Raw genomic sequence first — 17,791 nt, 5'->3', positions numbered from 1 at the left:
TTGTTTGATTTTGATGGTCGAATACGATATGAATATTTGATTGCTGAAATGGACGTGTTTGTTTAGATATATTGAATAATTTTATGGAATATGATATGGATATGTTATTGGTGCAAATGATATGTTTATGATACTGTTTATGTGAATCATTGGATTAAAGAGGATCTGTGACAGCCTTGTACTGGATCTGAAATTTTAGAGGGACCTATGAGTCCAAATACAGAGGGACCTTCGGGTCAAATACAGAGGGACCTATGAGTCCAATTATAGAGGGACCTTCGGGTCAAACACAATGGGACCTTCGGGTCAAATCATAATGGGACCTACGGGTCAATCATAGAGGAATCCCGGGCAGATACCAGGCTTGACTGTTACAGAATAATAAATTGAATAGAGTGGCATATGCATATGAATATGGAATGGTTTGTTTTTAAATTATGTTATGTATATTTTGTTTCTTATTATATGTATTGATAAAAGAATATGCTTGATATTTGTATCATGTGAGACTAAAGGTAGAAATTTATACACACTGAGTTGTGGCTCATATAAACCACTAAATTTTTCAGGAATAAGATAACAGTAAAGTTTTGACTGACATGGGTCATAGTCACTCCACGTGTTATCAGGTTCGGCGGCTGACGCATATTGGCAACCTTCTCTTCCTCATCATTTCGCATGTAGATAAATGTATAGTATATAGAGTGGTGAGAGGGTTCCACTACTTTACAGGATATTTTGAAATATGTATCGGATAAGTGTTGGTTTGAACTTATATTATATGGGTGTTCTATGAATTAGACACGTGTATTGATTGCTTTTATGATAAGTGGTTTATTTATTATAAGAGTATACGTCAGAGGGGTTGAGGTGTGACAGTTAAGGAGGAGCTAACTTCTAAAGGAGGCAAGTTAAGAGAAGAAATGCCTAACCCCCATCACCTAACTTCCCACGCAAACAAGGGAGTATTTTATTTCCCCTCACATTTTATTTCCTTCACATAAAAGGGCAATGTTAAGTTAAGATTTGGGGTGAGGGTGTTTATGTGCATGCTTGATTATGTGGTTGTAAATAATTTGATTACTCTATCTCCGATGTGTTGATTCTGAAGGACCCTTTTTTCAATAGTGTATATAACAATGCGAATACTAAAGAAGTTATGTGTTTTTAAATGGCAGGACTATGCCATGCCATGGAGCCTGATGAGAAACTTATGCAAAATGCAGCAGATTTGATGGTAGCAAGGTTGGCAGGAAGTCTTGCTAATGTAACTTATTAGGTATAGATAACCTTTGCTTTATTACTCTCTTGTCTAATAAATGTTAATGATCTTGTGAATTGGCTGAACACCACTTTATATACCTTGTATGCTGATTGAAAAAGGCATGTACATCACATTTAGGAACCTTTACGTGGTCCAGTATCAAGCCAACTCAGAAGGTCACTTCAGGGCTTGGCCATAGCAAATGATCTTCTAGAGCAGTCATTTTAGTTGGTGACTAATGGTAATATCCTTTCATACATTGTGTCTTTATTTCCATAATTTTATTAAAATAAATGAGATGCGAATAAAAGACTTGTTAGCATCAACCAAACTAATTGGTTTTAATTAGAAATACCATACGGCTTTGCAGGAATCACAGGCTGCGATGACACCGATGAATGGAATCCATCCGTTAACACACATCTTCCTCGATTGATAGCCGCTCTGGAAATGTTGTGATACACATAAAATTTTAAATATTATTCCATCATTTGTATTTGTCTATGACAGTTAGATCAGCTATCGAGGGACCAAATTTGCTTTTGATTGCAAACTTGAGTTTGCTCGTACTGCTCATCTAACTTCTGGTGCTGTTCATTGCAGGTTGAGTGCAAGGCTGCGCTGCAAGCAGAACTCGGTCCTTTGTTGAGAGCATTATTTCAGTATCGAATGAGATTTACTTATTAAAGCAATAATACCAGCAAATAGCTGAGAAAATATTTGGTAAAGTCTTGTTTTAATTTAGTCCATTATGTATGGGTTTGGAATTAATATTGTTTGTATTTTTTTTCCTTTTTACATTTTAACCTTGTTTACATGCAGTCCAAACCATTTAATGGGGAAATAGATCGATTACTTTCAAACGGGAGCCCTTTATCCAGAGCCAGGGCATGTGTCACATTCACAACGAGTTTATGAGGTGATTCTTTGACAAATTCTAATATATATTATCTAGTTCATCTTTGTAATCTTTATTGGTTTCTCATTTCATTTTGTCATTTTCTTTGCTGCATATTGCTCTTTTTTAACGGCAGAATCGATCAACCCAGAGCTCAAATGCATTTCCAGTTCGCCCCTCGGCTTCATCAGGAGGTGGATTATCCAGGCAATTTGCATCTCTACTTCTGACTAAATGAGTGCTAGCATCTCTACTTGTGAAATGTCAAAACACTACTTTATATATTTTGCGTGCTGATTGAAAATGCCTTTACATCACATCAAGGAACCTTTACGTGGTTCAATATTTAGCCAACTCGGAAAGTCACTTAAGGGCTGGGCCATAGCAAGTGATCTTATAGAGCAGTCATTTCAGCTGGTGGCTAGTGATATTAAAATAAAACAAGAGAGGCGAATAAAGACTTGTTAGCATCAACCAAACTAATTGGTTTTAATTAGAAATACCATACGGCTTTGCAAGAATCACACACTGAGTTGACACCAATGAATAGAATCCATCCACTGATGCACACATCTTCCTCGATTGATAACCGCTCTGGAAATCTTGTGATACACTCAAAAATTTAAATATTAATCATGCATTCTTGTTTGTCTACGACATTTAGATTATCTATCCAGGGACCATATTTACTTTGGATTGCAAACTTGAGTTTGCTTGTACTGCTCGTCTAATTTCTGTTGTCGTTCATTCCAGGTTGAGTGTAAGGCTGCATAGCAGAACTCGATCACGTGTTGTGAGCTCTACTTCAGTGTTGATCAATTTCTTGAGATGTCCCCTTTTCAACAGTGAGGTTTTATTTTTGTATCCAATACTCTTAGGATTTTTATGCTAGTACACTTTGAGCACACACTTTTGTAGGGACTTACCCCGGAGTTGCGCCGGTTCTCGGTTCCGGTATAGGAGTGTGATCCTAGCACCACCCCTTATTTGCTTTCTACGCAAAAAATTAAGTATACTATCTCCCTTTACATTTTCTTGTTCTTCACATTTAGGGTAATGTTTATAATAGCTTTGAGGTGTGGGTGTTTGCGTGCATTCTTCTTTTTGTGGTTGTAATTTGTCATATTTGTGTGTGTTTCAATGGTTTTTTTGTGTGTGTTTCAATGGTTTTTTCTCTATTGATTGTCACAAGAAACACTATTTTATGGGTTACTAGTGTATACTTAGTTTCTCTCTAGGGTTGGAGAACAAGATTCCCTAATTTAAAACACCTAACTCATTATGATTTTAATAATATTGAAAATGACCAAGTACATTTCTTATATTTTCTATGTAGTGAACAAGACCAAGTACATTTCTTATATTTCTATGTAGTGAACAAGACCAAGTACATTTCTTATATTTTCTATGGTCTCTTGATATTTTCTTGTTATTTTCTATGTGATGAACATCGATAACTTGCTATCCCACATATTAGTTTGTATTTAAGTTGGTACTTCTGAATATGCACTTTTAAGTATTTATTTACTTATGTTTATTTTGGTAGTTCTGAATATGTATTTAAGTTGGTACTTCTGAATATCCCACATGTCTTTATTTTTATTCATTAGCTGATTTATATAGTTTATTTTGTTTTGTTTTTGTATTTGTTTTGTACGAGTTATGGAGGAGCTAACTTTTTAGGAGACAAGATGAGAAAAGAAGTAGCTAACCTCCACCACCTAATTTTCTATGTAGACAAAGGAGTGTTCTATCTGGCCTCACATTTAGTATCCATCACATAAAGGGAAATGTTTAGATTCATTTTGGGGTGTAGGTGTTTGTGTGTACTATGTGCACCGTGTATTTTGTGTATAGTGTGAGTGTAGTGTTGTGTGCGCATTTTGTGTGTTTTGCGTTTAGTGTATGAACTTTGTGTACTTTGTGATTTTGCGTGCAGTGTGTAAGTGTGTTTGTAGTGTATGTATTTTATGTATGTGCGTGCGCGCAGTGTGTTGTGTATTTTGTATGTGGTGTGTAAAGTGTGTATTGCATGAAGTGTGGGTTTGTATAGCATGTATTTTGTGTATGTATATGTGCAATGTATTTTGTGTATGGTGAACTTTGTATGTATGTGTAGTGAGCGTACTGTGATGTATGAGTATGTGCAGTGTGTATATTGCGTGTAGAGTGTGCGTAATGTTAATTTTGTGTAGTGTGTGTAGTATGGGTTTAGGGTTTAGTGTGTTTATTATGCGTATATGGTGTGTAAAGTGTGTATTGCGTGAAGTGTGGGTTTGTATTGTATGTATTTTGTGTATGTACATGTGCAATGTACTTTGTGTATGTATATCTGCACTGTGAATACTCTGTGTGTATGTGTAGTGAGCGTACTGTGATGTATGAGTATGTGCAGTGTGTATATTGCGTGTAGAGTGTGCGTAATGTTAATTTTGTGTATACTTTGTTAATTGTGTGTAGTGTGTGTAGTATGGGTTTAGGGTTTAGTGTGTTTATTATGCGTATATTGTGTGCAATGTGTATTTTTGTTTTGTATAGTGTGTGTTTAGCGAAGTGCTTGTGTGTAGCGTGCGTGTGTAATGATTGTATTTTGTGTATAGTGTGTGTGACATGTGTTATGTGTATTGTGTGTTTATTCATTTGTAGTGCATATATTCTGTTTATCATGTGTGCAATGTGTAGTGTATGTATTTGGCGTGTAATTTGTTGTGTGTGTAGTGTGTGTGAAGTGTATATTTTGTGTGTAATTCGTGAAGTGCGAATAAGTGCTAATGGGTGTGTATTGTGTAGTGTGTGTAGCGTAGTGTTGTATTGTGTGTGTATTGTGTACAATGCATGGGTTTTTTTATATATTGTTTGTATTTTGTTGTGTATATGTGTATAGTGCGCATTTTGTGTATGTGTGTATTGTGTATGATATGTGTATTGTGTGTAGTGTGCAGCGGTGTCTGTATTGTCTGCAACGTAAGTATTGGTGTGTATGTGTGTTTGCACAATGTAAGTATTGGTGTGTATGTGTGTTTGCAATGCACGTGCAATACACAAAATGTATGTATTATGAGTAATGTATTTATTGTGCGCAGTATATTGTGATGTTTTCATTTTGAGTATTGTGTGTGTAGATTGTGTGTTTTGATTATATGTTTATATTTTGTGTATATTGTGGGCGTTGTGTGTAGAATGTGTGTATTTTGTTTATAATGTATATATTTTGTTTATAGCATATGTACTATGTGCATTTTGTCGCGGCGCTTATATTTTGTGTATTAGTGTAGATATTTTGTGTCCTGTGTGTATTTTTGTATAGTGCATGTGTAGCACAATGTTTGTATTTTGAATATAGTGTGTGTATGTGTGAAGTGTGGGTTGTATGTAGTATGTGTTTGTATGTTTTTGCAAAGCATGTGTTTTGTGTATGTGTGTGAAAGTGTGTATACTTTGTGTATAGTGTTTGTGTAACGTGTATATTTTGTGTTTAGTATGTGCAGAGGGCGTATAGTGTGCAACGTGTGTGTATTTTGTGTTTACTTTTTATAGTGAATGTTTTTGTATATTGTGTATAGTTTGAAGTGTATAAAATGTGAAATGTTTGTTTAATAGTGTATAATGTGTGCAATGTGTATTTTTTTATAGTTTGTGATTTTGTGTATAGTGTGTTTAGTATATGTGCGGTGTGTGTGTGTTTAGTATATGTGTGGTGTGTGTATTTTTTTGTATAATGTGTGTATAGCGCAGTGTTTGTATTTTGTGTATTGTGTATGGGTAACATAATTTTTGTATTTAGAGTGGTGTATGTATGTGTGAAGTGTGTGTTGTGTGTAGTATGTAGTCTTTGTATGTGTGTTTTTGCTGTGCATATATTTTTGTGTATGTGTGCATGAGCGCAATGTTTGTATTTAGAGTAAGGTGTGGGTATGTGTGAAGTGTTTGTTGGGTGTAGTGTGCGCATGTGCATTTTGTGTATATTTGTGCGCGTATACATTTTGTTTATAGTGTTTGTGTAATGCATGTAATTTGCGTAGCATGTGCATAATGTATGTGTTGTTGTGCATGTATTTTCCCTACATTTGATTATTTTGTGCATATTATGTTTTATTTTTACGGTGTATGTGCTTGTATATTGTGTGCAGTTTGTATTGTATGTATTTTTCCATACGTTTGTATATTTTTTGTATATTCTGCTTTCGATCTCCTAAACACATGACTAAAATATAAATTTGTAGTGTGAGTGCAGCTTTTGTGAAGTTTGTAGTGTATAGTAACAATGTGTGCAGCAGCGTGTAGTGTGCGTGCTATGTTTATGTGTCTTTTGTGTATGCGTATGTGCAGTGTGTATTTTATATATAGTGTGTATCTTGTGTTTAAAATGAGTATATGTATTGTAAAGTATGTATTGCATGGAGTGTATATATAGTGTGTGCAATGTGCGTGGTGTATTTCACACGGTGTTTGTATTTTGAATAAATTGTGCGTGTATGTAGTATGTGTAGTGTGTGTGCAATGTATGTGTAAGTGTATGTATATTTATGTGATTGTTTGTATTATGTGTGTATATATATTTGAATGGTTTTTTGTGTGAAGAGTGCGTACAGTGTATTTTTTTATAGCAATGTGTGTGCAACTACTGTGTTTTGTGTATTATTTGTGTTTATTGTGTATTGATTGTGTAGCATAGTGTATGTATTTTTTGTGTATTCTGTGCAACGTAAGTAGAGTATGTAGTAGTCTGTGTTCTTTGTGTATCCGTGTGTGCAATGTATATTTTGTGTATGAGTGTGTAATGTGTGTTTTTTCCATTATATGCATTTTGTGTGTAGTGTATTATGTATAATGTGTAGTGTGTGTACTCTATGTACGGAGTGTGTGTATAGTGTGTGGTGTTTGTAGTGCTTGCATTTTGCCTATACACATGGGTGAATTGTATGTATTTTGCACATACGCATCCGCGGTCGAGATACAGTTGAAAAGGTTAAAACATGTGTTCAATCAGATGAGTAGTATATCAGAGTAGCATTACACAGTATCTCTTCTTTGAAGCAATACTTACTATTGGTGAGAAACAGTCCCACAATCTATGATACAACCTCCGGTACTCAGTTCGGACGATTTTCCTAGAGAATTTAATGATAAATATATGCAAGAAGTGTATTGTGATATGGAGTAAAGAGAGATTCTGTCTTTAAACATGAACTATGTTTGTTGTTGAATATGACCTGACATTGTTTCAGTATACATGGTTTATCTAGACTGCGCGGTGCGAGTTAACTCAGTTGAGCTGCTAGCGGATATTGATTCCCTTGTTCACACACAAATTTGATATTATCATGGGTATAAATTGGTTGTCACTTCATCGAACTAAGTCAACTTGTCATGTTAAAGAAATGGTAAATAATCATCGAGACGAGATCGAGTGATAGTTAATGGTATCGACCAATTGCAACTTCTCTTATATTAGCTACATCGACTTTTCAATTCGGTCGAAGTGGAAATCTCTCTGGATTATCACCTGATCAAAAGACAAACTTCACTATTGAATTACTACCAGGTACTACATTTATTTCTATTCATCATTATCAAATGTCTTGATTAGAGTTTCAAGAGTTAAATAATAGTTACAAGAGTTGTCAGACAAGAGATGTGTATGACTCAATATTTTACTTTGGAGAGCACCAATGTTATTTTTGAAGAAGAAAGACGACACACTGCGACATTATATACAATATTGGAAGTCGAATCAAGTGAATGTGAAGAATAAATATCTATTACCGAGAATAGAAGACTTATTTGATCAATTTCAAGGTATGCAACTGTTTTCGAGTACTGGTTTTTGATCATAATACCATCAGTTGAAGATAGCTAAAGAGAATCTTGCAGAGACACCATTTTAAACTCAGTACGACTATTATGAGTTCTGGTTATGCCTTTCAAATTAACTATTGCACCTACAATTATTTATGGCATTGGTGAACGAAGTCTCTCAACCATTCCTATATCACTTAGTGATTTTTTATTGACTTACTATTATATTTCACGAAGTACAGATGAGCATGTTAATCACTTGCAGTCAGTATTACAAGTTTTGCGAGATAAACATCTTATTGCAAGGTTGGGTAAGTGTAAGTCTAGCTAGATCATATGGTATTATTGGGACACATGGTATCAGGTTGAAGAATAGAAATGGATATACAGAATATTGAAGTATTTGTCAACTGAAAATGATTCTCGATTATGGTTGAATTGATGAAGAAGTTATTACGAAAGAGTTGTCATCTTATATGGAGTGAAGCATGTCAAAACAATTTTGATGAGTTGAACCATTGATTGACTATGTCATCTATATTGGTTATTTCCACAGGTAAATGATATTATGTTATTTACAGTAATGCACTGCAACATGGATTTGATTTTCTTGTATTAAAAATGGAAAGTTTATTGCTTATGCGTCAAGGACAATCACGAGTACATGAAGCTTCTTATTCTATTTATAATCTGGATTTAACAGTGTGGTTTTCCTTCAAAGATTTGGCATCATTATTTGTATGGAGGACTACGTCGAATTCTGGTTGATCATGAGAGATTGAATTATGTGATGAGTTAGAAGGAGTTGAATATGAGAAAAAGATCTCAGATGGAGTTTCTTAAATATTATGATTGCACCATCGAAATACCATGTTAAGAAGGCGAATGTTGTTACAGATGCTTTGAGTTACAAGTCAAGCAGAGTGATTACACATTTACAAATAACATCATTATTTAAGTATTATCGATGGTCGAAGAAGAAGAAGAAAGTAGTAGAGTTTGTTTCGAGGTGTTTGACGTGTCAACATGTTAAAGCAGACCATCATATATCTACAGGTTTGTTGAAGCCTTTAACTATTCTAGTTTCAAAATGAGAACACATTACCATAAATTTTGGTACAGGGTCACCGATAGCACATTTCTAACCTATAAGATGGCGTTCTTCGTTATATCACTCAGCTGAAAAGTACGCAAAAGATGCAGCACGATTATATGGTATTCTATCTTTTATGTTTAGCAGAGGTCCGCAAATTACTATCTATGGAGACATGATATATTTTAGTAATATTCTTCACCAACAGAAAGATGGTAAGTCAGAGAGAATTATACAGATGTTAGAAAGAAATGAATTTTGCGGACAAAATTCTTAAAGAGGAGAAGAATTGTGACATCCCTAACCCGAAACATACATTATTTTGCATATTATCATATTATATTGTCATTGCATATTGAATTGTCATTTTTATTACAGAGATATTAAGTCTGTCATAGATAATATATTTATTTTTATGATCGACTCGATATAGTCGAATATATGGATAGTTTTGATTTACGGGAATTGTTAAAAGGGATGTGTATATACTGTATAATTAAATTAGTGTATATATGCCATAATTATTTAAATTTGTATGCATATGTACTAACGTGGATGAGTGCATGGTATTATGGAGTATTTTGTGCATTAATATATATATATATACACGTTCTTATATAGGAGCAAATTGAGTATGACTAATCTCCTAATTACTAACTCTATTTATATATTTGTATTTTGACTATTAAATGATTTTGTTAAACTTATCATATGTTGTAGGTGACACGTAGCACCTGGAGTACTTAGGACTGCCACTTGGAGTAATAACATTTCAATTTGTTTGTTTAAGTCGGCTAGTGCAACGTAAACATTTATATACAATTATAAATCTTTATACACAAAATTTTTTAGAAAAAGAAGATATTAGAAAAGGTTAGAAGAGGTCAGCGGAAAAAAAGAAAAGAAGATCGAGGGTTATAAATCATAACTTGGATTCAGGGTTCAGTAAGTTTTCATATAATAATCAGGTGTGTATAAATCACACTTTTAGTTTTACATGTGTTATGTGGTTGATTGTTATATGTTGAATTGGAGTGAATTATTGGATTATATGGTGTGAAATTGATATGATTATGAATTGTTTGATTTTGATGGTCGAATACGATATGAATATTTGATTGCTGAAATGGACGTGTTTGTTTAGATATATTGAATAATTTTATGGAATATGATATGGATATGTTATTGGTGCAAATGATATGTTTATGATACTGTTTATGTGAATCATTGGATTAAAGAGGATCTGTGACAGCCTTGTACTGGATCTGAAATTTTAGAGGGACCTATGAGTCCAAATACAGAGGGACCTTCGGGTCAAATACAGAGGGACCTATGAGTCCAATTATAGAGGGACCTTCGGGTCAAACACAATGGGACCTTCGGGTCAAATCATAATGGGACCTACGGGTCAATCATAGAGGAATCCCGGGCAGATACCAGGCTTGACTGTTATAGAATAATAAATTGAATAGAGTGGCATATGCATATGAATATGGAATGGTTTGTTTTTAAATTATGTTATGTATATTTTGTTTCTTATTATATGTATTGATAAAAGAATATGCTTGATATTTGTATCATGTGAGACTAAAGGTAGAAATTTATACACACTGAGTTGTGGCTCATATAAACCACTAAATTTTTCAGGAATAAGATAACAGTAAAGTTTTGACTGACATGGGTCATAGTCACTCCACGTGTTATCAGGTTCGGCGGCTGACGCATATTGGCAACCTTCTCTTCCTCATCATTTCGCATGTAGATAAATGTATAGTATATAGAGTGGTGAGAGGGTTCCACTACTTTACAGGATATTTTGAAATATGTATCGGATAAGTGTTGGTTTGAACTTATATTATATGGGTGTTCTATGAATTAGACACGTGTATTGATTGCTTTTATGATAAGTGGTTTATTTATTATAAGAGTATACGTCAGAGGGGTTGAGGTGTGACAGTTAAGGAGGAGCTAACTTCTAAAGGAGGCAAGTTAAGAGAAGAAATGCCTAACCCCCATCACCTAACTTCCCACGCAAACAAGGGAGTATTTTATTTCCCCTCACATTTTATTTCCTTCACATAAAAGGGCAATGTTAAGTTAAGATTTGGGGTGAGGGTGTTTATGTGCATGCTTGATTATGTGGTTGTAAATAATTTGATTACTCTATCTCCGATGTGTTGATTCTGAAGGACCCTTTTTTCAATAGTGTATATAACAATGCGAATACTAAAGAAGTTATGTGTTTTTAAATGGCAGGACTATGCCATGCCATGGAGCCTGATGAGAAACTTATGCAAAATGCAGCAGATTTGATGGTAGCAAGGTTGGCAGGAAGTCTTGCTAATGTAACTTATTAGGTATAGATAACCTTTGCTTTATTACTCTCTTGTCTAATAAATGTTAATGATCTTGTGAATTGGCTGAACACCACTTTATATACCTTGTATGCTGATTGAAAAAGGCATGTACATCACATTTAGGAACCTTTACGTGGTCCAGTATCAAGCCAACTCAGAAGGTCACTTCAGGGCTTGGCCATAGCAAATGATCTTCTAGAGCAGTCATTTTAGTTGGTGACTAATGGTAATATCCTTTCATACATTGTGTCTTTATTTCCATAATTTTATTAAAATAAATGAGATGCGAATAAAAGACTTGTTAGCATCAACCAAACTAATTGGTTTTAATTAGAAATACCATACGGCTTTGCAGGAATCACAGGCTGCGATGACACCGATGAATGGAATCCATCCGTTAACACACATCTTCCTCGATTGATAGCCGCTCTGGAAATGTTGTGATACACATAAAATTTTAAATATTATTCCATCATTTGTATTTGTCTATGACAGTTAGATCAGCTATCGAGGGACCAAATTTGCTTTTGATTGCAAACTTGAGTTTGCTCGTACTGCTCATCTAACTTCTGGTGCTGTTCATTGCAGGTTGAGTGCAAGGCTGCGCTGCAAGCAGAACTCGGTCCTTTGTTGAGAGCATTATTTCAGTATCGAATGAGATTTACTTATTAAAGCAATAATACCAGCAAATAGCTGAGAAAATATTTGGTAAAGTCTTGTTTTAATTTAGTCCATTATGTATGGGTTTGGAATTAATATTGTTTGTATTTTTTTCCTTTTTACATTTTAACCTTGTTTACATGCAGTCCAAACCATTTAATGGGGAAATAGATCGATTACTTTCAAACGGGAGCCCTTTATCCAGAGCCAGGGCATGTGTCACATTCACAACGAGTTTATGAGGTGATTCTTTGACAAATTCTAATATATATTATCTAGTTCATCTTTGTAATCTTTATTGGTTTCTCATTTCATTTTGTCATTTTCTTTGCTGCATATTGCTCTTTTTTAACGGCAGAATCGATCAACCCAGAGCTCAAATGCATTTCCAGTTCGCCCCTCGGCTTCATCAGGAGGTGGATTATCCAGGCAATTTGCATCTCTACTTCTGACTAAATGAGTGCTAGCATCTCTACTTGTGAAATGTCAAAACACTACTTTATATATTTTGCGTGCTGATTGAAAATGCCTTTACATCACATCAAGGAACCTTTACGTGGTTCAATATTTAGCCAACTCGGAAAGTCACTTAAGGGCTGGGCCATAGCAAGTGATCTTATAGAGCAGTCATTTCAGCTGGTGGCTAGTGATATTAAAATAAAACAAGAGAGGCGAATAAAGACTTGTTAGCATCAACCAAACTAATTGGTTTTAATTAGAAATACCATACGGCTTTGCAAGAATCACACACTGAGTTGACACCAATGAATAGAATCCATCCACTGATGCACACATCTTCCTCGATTGATAACCGCTCTGGAAATCTTGTGATACACTCAAAAATTTAAATATTAATCATGCATTCTTGTTTGTCTACGACATTTAGATTATCTATCCAGGGACCATATTTACTTTGGATTGCAAACTTGAGTTTGCTTGTACTGCTCGTCTAATTTCTGTTGTCGTTCATTCCAGGTTGAGTGTAAGGCTGCATAGCAGAACTCGATCACGTGTTGTGAGCTCTACTTCAGTGTTGATCAATTTCTTGAGATGTCCCCTTTTCAACAGTGAGGTTTTATTTTTGTATCCAATACTCTTAGGATTTTTATGCTAGTACACTTTGAGCACACACTTTTGTAGGGACTTACCCCGGAGTTGCGCCGGTTCTCGGTTCCGGTATAGGAGTGTGATCCTAGCACCACCCCTTATTTGCTTTCTACGCAAAAAATTAAGTATACTATCTCCCTTTACATTTTCTTGTTCTTCACATTTAGGGTAATGTTTATAATAGCTTTGAGGTGTGGGTGTTTGCGTGCATTCTTCTTTTTGTGGTTGTAATTTGTCATATTTGTGTGTGTTTCAATGGTTTTTTTGTGTGTGTTTCAATGGTTTTTTCTCTATTGATTGTCACAAGAAACACTATTTTATGGGTTACTAGTGTATACTTAGTTTCTCTCTAGGGTTGGAGAACAAGATTCCCTAATTTAAAACACCTAACTCATTATGATTTTAATAATATTGAAAATGACCAAGTACATTTCTTATATTTTCTATGTAGTGAACAAGACCAAGTACATTTCTTATATTTCTATGTAGTGAACAAGACCAAGTACATTTCTTATATTTTCTATGGTCTCTTGATATTTTCTTGTTATTTTCTATGTGATGAACATCGATAACTTGCTATCCCACATATTAGTTTGTATTTAAGTTGGTACTTCTGAATATGCACTTTTAAGTATTTATTTACTTATGTTTATTTTGGTAGTTCTGAATATGTATTTAAGTTGGTACTTCTGAATATCCCACATGTCTTTATTTTTATTCATTAGCTGATTTATATAGTTTATTTTGTTTTGTTTTTGTATTTGTTTTGTACGAGTTATGGAGGAGCTAACTTTTTAGGAGACAAGATGAGAAAAGAAGTAGCTAACCTCCACCACCTAATTTTCTATGTAGACAAAGGAGTGTTCTATCTGGCCTCACATTTAGTATCCATCACATAAAGGGAAATGTTTAGATTCATTTTGGGGTGTAGGTGTTTGTGTGTACTATGTGCACCGTGTATTTTGTGTATAGTGTGAGTGTAGTGTTGTGTGCGCATTTTGTGTGTTTTGCGTTTAGTGTATGAACTTTGTGTACTTTGTGATTTTGCGTGCAGTGTGTAAGTGTGTTTGTAGTGTATGTATTTTATGTATGTGCGTGCGCGCAGTGTGTTGTGTATTTTGTATGTGGTGTGTAAAGTGTGTATTGCATGAAGTGTGGGTTTGTATAGCATGTATTTTGTGTATGTATATGTGCAATGTATTTTGTGTATGGTGAACTTTGTATGTATGTGTAGTGAGCGTACTGTGATGTATGAGTATGTGCAGTGTGTATATTGCGTGTAGAGTGTGCGTAATGTTAATTTTGTGTAGTGTGTGTAGTATGGGTTTAGGGTTTAGTGTGTTTATTATGCGTATATGGTGTGTAAAGTGTGTATTGCGTGAAGTGTGGGTTTGTATTGTATGTATTTTGTGTATGTACATGTGCAATGTACTTTGTGTATGTATATCTGCACTGTGAATACTCTGTGTGTATGTGTAGTGAGCGTACTGTGATGTATGAGTATGTGCAGTGTGTATATTGCGTGTAGAGTGTGCGTAATGTTAATTTTGTGTATACTTTGTTAATTGTGTGTAGTGTGTGTAGTATGGGTTTAGGGTTTAGTGTGTTTATTATGCGTATATTGTGTGCAATGTGTATTTTTGTTTTGTATAGTGTGTGTTTAGCGAAGTGCTTGTGTGTAGCGTGCGTGTGTAATGATTGTATTTTGTGTATAGTGTGTGTGACATGTGTTATGTGTATTGTGTGTTTATTCATTTGTAGTGCATATATTCTGTTTATCATGTGTGCAATGTGTAGTGTATGTATTTGGCGTGTAATTTGTTGTGTGTGTAGTGTGTGTGAAGTGTATATTTTGTGTGTAATTCGTGAAGTGCGAATAAGTGCTAATGGGTGTGTATTGTGTAGTGTGTGTAGCGTAGTGTTGTATTGTGTGTGTATTGTGTACAATGCATGGGTTTTTTTATATATTGTTTGTATTTTGTTGTGTATATGTGTATAGTGTGCATTTTGTGTATGTGTGTATTGTGTATGATATGTGTATTGTGTGTAGTGTGCAGCGGTGTCTGTATTGTCTGCAACGTAAGTATTGGTGTGTATGTGTGTTTGCACAATGTAAGTATTGGTGTGTATGTGTGTTTGCAATGCACGTGCAATACACAAAATGTATGTATTATGAGTAATGTATTTATTGTGCGCAGTATATTGTGATGTTTTCATTTTGAGTATTGTGTGTGTAGATTGTGTGTTTTGATTATATGTTTATATTTTGTGTATATTGTGGGCGTTGTGTGTAGAATGTGTGTATTTTGTTTATAATGTATATATTTTGTTTATAGCATATGTACTATGTGCATTTTGTCGCGGCGCTTATATTTTGTGTATTAGTGTAGATATTTTGTGTCCTGTGTGTATTTTTGTATAGTGCATGTGTAGCACAATGTTTGTATTTTGAATATAGTGTGTGTATGTGTGAAGTGTGGGTTGTATGTAGTATGTGTTTGTATGTTTTTGCAAAGCATGTGTTTTGTGTATGTGTGTGAAAGTGTGTATACTTTGTGTATAGTGTTTGTGTAACGTGTATATTTTGTGTTTAGTATGTGCAGAGGGCGTATAGTGTGCAACGTGTGTGTATTTTGTGTTTACTTTTTATAGTGAATGTTTTTGTATATTGTGTATAGTTTGAAGTGTATAAAATGTGAAATGTTTGTTTAATAGTGTATAATGTGTGCAATGTGTATTTTTTTATAGTTTGTGATTTTGTGTATAGTGTGTTTAGTATATGTGCGGTGTGTGTGTGTTTAGTATATGTGTGGTGTGTGTATTTTTTTGTATAATGTGTGTATAGCGCAGTGTTTGTATTTTGTGTATTGTGTATGGGTAACATAATTTTTGTATTTAGAGTGGTGTATGTATGTGTGAAGTGTGTGTTGTGTGTAGTATGTAGTCTTTGTATGTGTGTTTTTGCTGTGCATATATTTTTGTGTATGTGTGCATGAGCGCAATGTTTGTATTTAGAGTAAGGTGTGGGTATGTGTGAAGTGTTTGTTGGGTGTAGTGTGCGCATGTGCATTTTGTGTATATTTGTGCGCGTATACATTTTGTTTATAGTGTTTGTGTAATGCATGTAATTTGCGTAGCATGTGCATAATGTATGTGTTGTTGTGCATGTATTTTCCCTACATTTGATTATTTTGTGCATATTATGTTTTATTTTTACGGTGTATGTGCTTGTATATTGTGTGCAGTTTGTATTGTATGTATTTTTCCATACGTTTGTATATTTTTTGTATATTCTGCTTTCGATCTCCTAAACACATGACTAAAATATAAATTTGTAGTGTGAGTGCAGCTTTTGTGAAGTTTGTAGTGTATAGTAACAATGTGTGCAGCAGCGTGTAGTGTGCGTGCTATGTTTATGTGTCTTTTGTGTATGCGTATGTGCAGTGTGTATTTTATATATAGTGTGTATCTTGTGTTTAAAATGAGTATATGTATTGTAAAGTATGTATTGCATGGAGTGTATATATAGTGTGTGCAATGTGCGTGGTGTATTTCACACGGTGTTTGTATTTTGAATAAATTGTGCGTGTATGTAGTATGTGTAGTGTGTGTGCAATGTATGTGTAAGTGTATGTATATTTATGTGATTGTTTGTATTATGTGTGTATATATATTTGAATGGTTTTTTGTGTGAAGAGTGCGTACAGTGTATTTTTTTATAGCAATGTGTGTGCAACTACTGTGTTTTGTGTATTATTTGTGTTTATTGTGTATTGATTGTGTAGCATAGTGTATGTATTTTTTGTGTATTCTGTGCAACGTAAGTAGAGTATGTAGTAGTCTGTGTTCTTTGTGTATGCGTGTGTGCAATGTATATTTTGTGTATGAGTGTGTAATGTGTGTTTTTTCCATTATATGCATTTTGTGTGTAGTGTATTATGTATAATGTGTAGTGTGTGTACTCTATGTACGGAGTGTGTGTATAGTGTGTGGTGTTTGTAGTGCTTGCATTTTGCCTATACACATGGGTGAATTGTATGTATTTTGCACATACGCATCCGCATTATTTGTGTATTTTGGGTATTTGTGTAGGGTGTGTACTCTGTGTAGTATGTGGAATGTGTGCATACTGTGCCTGTGGTATGTTTTTTATTGTATGTTTTGTTTTTGTGTTTAGCATGTATAATGTGTCCAATGTGTGCATATTTTTGTATAGCGCGGTGTTTATATTGTGTAGTGTAGATATTTTGTGTAATGTGCATAGTGTGTGTAGCGCAATGTTTGTATTTTGAGTATAGTGTGTGTATATATGTGAAGTGTTTAGCGTAGTATGTGCGTAGTATGTTTATTGTGTACTAGTGTGCAATTTCCTTACTGGTGTGTGTATTTCCCTTACGTGAATGTATTTTTTGTTTACTGTGTTTTTTTCTTATAGTGTATGTGTTAGTATATAGTGTGTATTTTTTATACATACAAAGTGAATTTCAACCGCGGGTGAGTTGATACGAGCATATTCCCTAGGATTATCACCATATCTATATTATTTAGTTAGTTAATGATTTACCATATATTTTCATATTTATTAGGATTATTTTCTTATTCCTTAAGTTAAG

At 34.3% G+C, this 17,791-nt stretch overlaps 2 long non-coding RNA genes across 4 annotated transcripts; both read left to right on the top strand.

Moving 5' to 3' along the window:
• The first annotated feature begins 1,867 nt into the window (after positions 1 to 1,867).
• On the top strand, positions 1,868 to 3,245 carry LOC121744373. Of its 2 annotated transcripts, XR_006038587.1 has the most exons (4): positions 1,868 to 1,987; positions 2,087 to 2,183; positions 2,299 to 2,356; positions 2,916 to 3,245. It is a non-coding gene; the product is annotated as an uncharacterized LOC121744373 (long non-coding RNA). The 2 variants fall into 2 exon arrangements; XR_006038586.1 differs by lacking the exon at positions 2,916 to 3,245 and having other exon boundaries at positions 2,299 to 2,392.
• An 8,754-nt stretch (positions 3,246 to 11,999) lies between these two features.
• Positions 12,000 to 13,376, top strand: LOC121744375. Of its 2 annotated transcripts, XR_006038590.1 has the most exons (4): positions 12,000 to 12,119; positions 12,218 to 12,314; positions 12,430 to 12,487; positions 13,047 to 13,376. It is a non-coding gene; the product is annotated as an uncharacterized LOC121744375 (long non-coding RNA). The 2 variants fall into 2 exon arrangements; XR_006038589.1 differs by lacking the exon at positions 13,047 to 13,376 and having other exon boundaries at positions 12,430 to 12,523.
• The last annotated feature ends 4,415 nt before the right edge of the window (positions 13,377 to 17,791 follow it).

Source organism: Salvia splendens, chromosome 8 (genome assembly GCF_004379255.2).
Source record: "Salvia splendens isolate huo1 chromosome 8, SspV2, whole genome shotgun sequence".
Classification (NCBI taxonomy): Eukaryota; Viridiplantae; Streptophyta; class Magnoliopsida; order Lamiales; family Lamiaceae; genus Salvia; species Salvia splendens.
This window is presented reverse-complemented; position numbering and strand designations above follow the sequence as displayed.